This window comes from Cucumis melo, unplaced genomic scaffold (genome assembly GCF_025177605.1).
Source record: "Cucumis melo cultivar AY unplaced genomic scaffold, USDA_Cmelo_AY_1.0 utg001618l, whole genome shotgun sequence".
Taxonomy (NCBI): domain Eukaryota; kingdom Viridiplantae; phylum Streptophyta; class Magnoliopsida; order Cucurbitales; family Cucurbitaceae; genus Cucumis; species Cucumis melo.
The window spans coordinates 13,628-20,000 of NW_026124686.1; the positions used below are offsets into that span (position 1 = coordinate 13,628).

At 29.7% G+C, this 6,373-nt stretch overlaps 1 non-coding gene across 1 annotated transcript; it reads left to right on the forward strand.

The window, feature by feature from the left end:
- Positions 1–1,461: 1,461 nt before the first annotated feature.
- On the forward strand, positions 1,462–1,549 carry TRNAS-GCU (transfer RNA serine (anticodon GCU)). Its single transcript has one exon. It is a non-coding gene; the product is annotated as a tRNA-Ser (tRNA).
- The last annotated feature ends 4,824 nt before the right edge of the window (positions 1,550–6,373 follow it).

The window sequence follows — 6,373 nt, forward strand, 5'->3', positions numbered from 1 at the left end:
CTCTAATTCAAAACCGAACGTGAAACTTTGGTTTCATTCGGCTCCTTTATGGAAGATGGATAAATTCCTAAATTTATAAGATGTAAACAAAAAAAAATACCATCCATAACATCTATGTCAGCCTTTCCGTCTGAATGCATTCAAAAGGACCCGCTTTATAGATGATCCCTATACAAGAGGAGATTATAACAATCTTTCCAGTTATTTATTTCGTTCCCTATTTCTATTTAATATAATCCTTAGGAAAAGTATTTTGTTTCCGCCGAGCTAAAAAAACGATGTCGACGTCTCTAGTAAACCAAAGACATTGTTTAATAGCTATTTTGTTTTGCTTCAATCTCCCTTATACAAAGAAAAAATTGAAGATTTAGTTACGATTAGAAAAAATTCCACCTTTATCCATGGATCCCTTATTCCTTCAATTGGAAGTATTGATCCAATTCAATAAAATTATGTTTCGTAATTTCATGATCCAATTTTTTCAATTTAGAACATATTTTTGGATACAAATCACGAGAATTTTTATTTTTCCTCGAATCTTTCATCGAGAGGTAAAGGATTAAATCCTTTTAAGAAATAAAGTTTTTGATCGGAATATTAATCAACCCGAAGGATCCCTTAACTATTAAGGGATTAATAGAACGAATCGCACTTTTACCACTAAACTATATCCGCTACAATGCAATTATTGTATATAAATGGACCTTTTGTCGAAGACGAAAATAAGTCGTATTAATAAGTAATAAAAAGATCGGATCAGAAAATAATCATGAAAATTTGAGCGTTGACGTATTTTCATCAGGGCCACTAATGAGATTAGGAAAAGAGGACTCGTTTTAATTAACTAATTAACAAGTTTTTTATTCTAGTAAAGTACTAAAAAATAATAATAAGAAATCGAACCTTGATTCTATATCATCTTTTTCTGTATCATAGGAATTGAAATAATAAATCTTCTTAGGATTCTTGTTGTTTCTATTTTTTTTTTTTTCAAAAACATTTTCAAATCAAATAAATAATTTGATCTACGATTTATTGGAACAAAAAAAGCCCGGCTAGGTACTGACCAGGCCAGGCCGTGGAACTAAAAATAAAAAGAAAAGGGCTTTTCGGATGAAATAAACTAAAAAAGGTACTTTCTTTTTATTTATAAATATTTTTATGAATCTTTAATATATTGGTATTATTTATATATTAGGATTGAAGATATCTCTTCTTTTGAGCCCTTATCTAATGAAATCTAATTTATCTAAATGGAATTCCTAATAAAAAAAAGTTTTTATCGATTTGATAGATATCCATCGATATATCTAGATAATTATCTATATCAATATAATGAAATTATATATCTATAAAGGGGTAGATAAAGATAATAAAGAGAGATAAAGAAGGGCTTTTTTCAAGCCTTTATTTTCTATTTTTTATACAATGTATCATAGTAATTATCCTTTTTCAATTTGGGGAGAGATGGCTGAGTGGACTAAAGCGTCGGATTGCTAATCCGTTGTACGATTTTTTTGTACCGAGGGTTCGAATCCCTCTCTTTCCGTTTCTGTCAATTACTTGGTATTTTTTTATAGTTGAGGAAAGATGTGGAATAGATAAAATGTTAAGAACATTTCAAAATCAAGCAAGGAAAAAAAATCTGATTTTGTTATTCTTCACGCCCCGGATTACGTCCCGGGTCATTAGATAGGAATCCGAAAATGAAGAGAGAAACAAAGAATATTACTACTGTATAAACAAATAGTTTGAGAGTAAGCATTACACAATCTCCAAGATCATTTTTTTTTTAAGAGAATAGATTCTCTATTTTAATCTGGTTTGACACCAAGAAATGCAGTGAAGTTATTTCTATAAATAGGAAAAAATTTTAAGAGTTGAGTCCTTGATTACTCAAAATTGGATTTCATACCCACAATTCTATATTGTGGGGGACTCGAAGAGGGTCGTTCAAAGGAAAAAAGTAAGAATAAGAAAATGAGAGTGATCCAGATTTATCATAGCTATAGAATAATTTCAATATTGGATTCAACTTAAAGCTTCAGACTGTATGTACAACTTATCTGATCTTATAACTAGTTAGAATCTTTTTTTTTTTTTTTTCTAGTAAATCATGAATTTGTCTCGGACAGTATTAAAAATATTATCGAAAGCTTACAGCAGCTTGCCAAACAAAAGCTAATAGAAAAAAGAATAGAGGTATTACTGGCATAACATCTACTATTGGATTCAAAAAAGCGTAGGCCTCGGGCAATTTGGCGACGAAAAAACTACTTGAATAAAGGAAAGAATTAAGACAGATACCGATGAAACTTAAGATATTAAGCATAACAATTTTTTTTTCTTTGTTCTTGAAGATAATTGTATTTCTTTTGATTTGATTGAGTTATTAATCCCCTATTATTGCTATGATATAAGGGATAAGGGAAAAATTAATAACATAAAGTAGGTCAAAAAACCTTTCTTTGATTTGAACTCAGCCAATCAAAAATCCTTCAATTCTCAAATAAAACGAGAATAGAAGAAATCCTACTTTCATACAATATCTTAATGGAATTATATGTAATGATCAATAAATTGAGTTTAATTGGATCTATAAACGTATCAAAATCTGAGCAACAATCTAATTTATTCTATAAATATTTGTACTGGAATTGACGACTAAGCACTACCAATATTAGTGTTTATTAGTGTTGAATATAAATGGGGCGTGGCCAAGTGGTAAGGCAACGGGTTTTGGTCCCGCTATTCGGAGGTTCGAATCCTTCCGTCCCAGAGTATGCGTATTATTATTATATATAATAATAGTATATTATAAGATATATGGAAAAATATTCGATATCAGACTATAGATTGCCGTTTTAAACAACCTTATGCTTAAGAGTCTAAATATAGATCGAATGTGATTGTTCTTTATTATTTTCTTATAATGATGCATTTCAGAAATGCGAAAGCCTCTATTATTCTCTATCTCTTAAATGGTTTGTGAAACCCGAGTATTTTTTTTCTGTGGATTTCTGAATTATAAACACGAAGGTCTTGTGTTTTTGGCACTAATGGAATTGAATTAATGGTCTTAAGAAACTTAAGACCTATTTAGGGTTTAGGGTACTAAATTTTAGAGTCAAATAAAAAAAAATAGGTAGGAACAATCGTTTACTCTAGATCTGTTTGACTTTCGCCTTATACAAGATAGTCTAGCACCTCCGAAACTAGTCCAGTCCCCCGTAGGATCCTTTTTTTATTTATGATGCATCTACTCGATCTAATTGGGGGTAGATAGGAGTTAATCCATAACGGAAGATATCAATTTGAATATCTGCCCGAATCTGATTAACAAAGAATCAAGTTACATATGTAACATATTATGTATTTCTTTTCACCTCATTTTTTCGTATGTTTGTCTGTAATGAATAATTGTAAATCCAAGTAACAATTCATACATCTTTTTCACTTTATTTTAAGGAAAGATTATTGAGTCTCTTAAGTTAAATAAACTAGGCAGAAAATGCTGATATGTATGTATTGTTATTATCTATTTTTATCGTTTTATTTCTTTTTTTTTTTTTTATTTTAGATCTATCTAATTGATGGGTTAATCCCGAATATACATTTATTTATCATAATCAAATGTAATAAATCCTTTACAAAAATTTATTCAAATAATATTATAATATAATATTTAGGTAGTAAATTTTCAATCAAGTAAATCTTTTTAATTATTTCTTATGAGTCCTTGGTACTCGAAGAAGTGTTAAACTCGTGAATCCATTCTATGAAGAAATTGAAAAATGGAGATTCTTAATTATTCGTAATTAATTATTTCTTAATTGATTTTATAGAAATTTCAAAAAATCTCTCTCTATCTAGAAAATATCTATATATAGAGAAATAAATATTGCACTCATACAAAAAAATGTTATTGATACAATATATACAATAAAATATGGGTTTCAATAAATTGAAGTATTGCTAAGACTTTTTCAAAAACTACCCATGTCATAAGAGTATAGATTACTATGGACCAACTAACCCAATGACTATACATGATTCCATAAATGAATCAATTACATACCAGTTCCAAGAAATTAGAGGTTATGGTAAAACTTCGTTTAAAACGATGTGGTAGAAAGCAACGTGCGACTTGAAGGACATGATCCACTGTGGATTCTTACACCCACCATTTTATATTATATAGGAATGAAGATGCTCTTGACTCGACATAGTTTGTTCGGTTGCACTCGAGCTCTTTTTTTTTTTTAGGGTTTTTGATGTAAATAGTACATGATGGAGCTCGAGTAGAAAGTATTGATTCATTTATCAAGGGCAGAGATCTAGGGTTAGTGTCAATCAATAAGTTAAAACTACTTCGTAAGTATAGGTTCGGTATACAAATCGAAAGGATCCAATTCGAACAAGTTTCAAATTCAAACATCAAATTGGATTAAAAGTGTATCACACGAGAATCCATTATTTATATGATTCTTTGATAAAAAGGAAATCAAAAAAAATGGTATGTTGCTACCATTTTGAAACGATTAAAGATCACCGAAGTAATGTCTAAACCCAATGATTCAAGGAAAGGATAAAGGATCCCGGAACAAGTAAAAATCTTTTTCAATTGTCTCAATAACTAAACTAGATCAGAATGAAGAATCGAAATAGATTCTAACGGAGACAGGCAAAAATAAAGAGGTTAGAGACCGCTCAATAAATGAAATGCTTAAGCTTAAGGGTTTTTTTCCTTTGCGTGAGAGTTATCCAACTTGAGTTATGGGGATAAGAATGAGTTTTTTTTTTTCAAAAGAAAAACAAAAGAATAAGAAAAAAATTTTTAAATCATAGTCTAATTGATTTAATAATCTATAGATCTATTTGACATTAATTAGAATTCTATACATAACTTTGAATTTCCTCGAGCCGTACGAGGAGAAAACTTCTTATACGGTTCTGGGGGGGGTACTTAAAATTTACATCTATCCCAATGAGCCGTTTATCGAATCATTGCAATTGATGTTCGATGCCGAAGAGAAGGAAGAGATCTTCGTAAAGTGGGTTTTTATGATCCGATAAAGAATCAAACCTATTTAAATGTTCCTGCTATTCTATATTTCCTTGAAAAGGGTGCTCAACCTACAGGAACTGTTCATGATATTTTAAAGAAGGCAGGTGTTTTTACGGAACTTCACCTTAATCAATAACCGAAATTCCATTTTTATTAATGAAATAAAAAAACGAGGGTGTGATAACTTAACTTGTATATAGCTTTGACTAACCTTTTCTTTAGTATTTCCCCCTCTCTCTTGTTCTATTCATACTATACACTTATTACCTTAAAATTGCGTCTTCGCTAATGAAAAAATCGATTTTTATTTTATTGATATAAATTGATCTAAGATGAATAGAAAAAAAATATATCGGGTTTATTCAATCCACAAACCCGATATATTTTTTTTCTACTTCTTCCTTAATTTCTTCTTTCGCCTACATCTTTTATGTCTATCTATGTTGATTATCTCTATAGTGCCAATCTAAGTACGTAGTTTTTTTTAATTCTTTTCTATTATTTTAATAGAATTTATTATTATTAGAATATTTTCTCTTATTCTATTTTGTTAACTTTATCTAGTTAAATATAGTTATTCAACTCAAATTGTTATTTCCATTTGTTTTTTATTCATTTATAATTCTTTTGTTTTGTCCATTATAGGCGTTTTTCATTATTCACATTAATATTGACAACAGTGTATCAAACAAATATAATCCGATTGTGTATAAATGAAGCTAGTTATCTCCCTTTCATGACCCTTGCTTTTCACGCACATGATGGTCTCATTGTATTTTTTGTGATACAAAAAATTACTTTTGTGTAAGTGATATAAGAAGTTTTTTTTATTGCAATATTTTGATTACGTCATCTAATTTCATTTCTTTTGTTATTTTGATTCCGATTGTATCTACACAGAAAAATTTTTCATATTTTGGGGTTGCTAACTCAATGGTAGAGTACTCGGCTTTTAAGTGCGGCTAGCATCTTTTACACATTTCTATGAAGTAACAGATTCGTCCATACTATCGGTAGAGTTTGTAAGACCGCGACTGATCCTGAAAGGAATGAATGGAAAAAGCAGCATGTCGTATTAATGGAAAATTCTAGTAATATTTTTACCTTACTAGATTAGGCCAAACTTGTTTGAATTCTTGATGCGGAAAAAAAAGTAAAGTCGGGTCGAATGAATAAATGGATAGGGCACTATGCTCCAATTATAGAGAAATAAAAAGTAACGGGCTTATGTTCTTAATTTGAATGATTCGCCGATCTAATTAGACGTTAAAACTATATTAGTGCTTGATGCGGGAAGGACTTTTC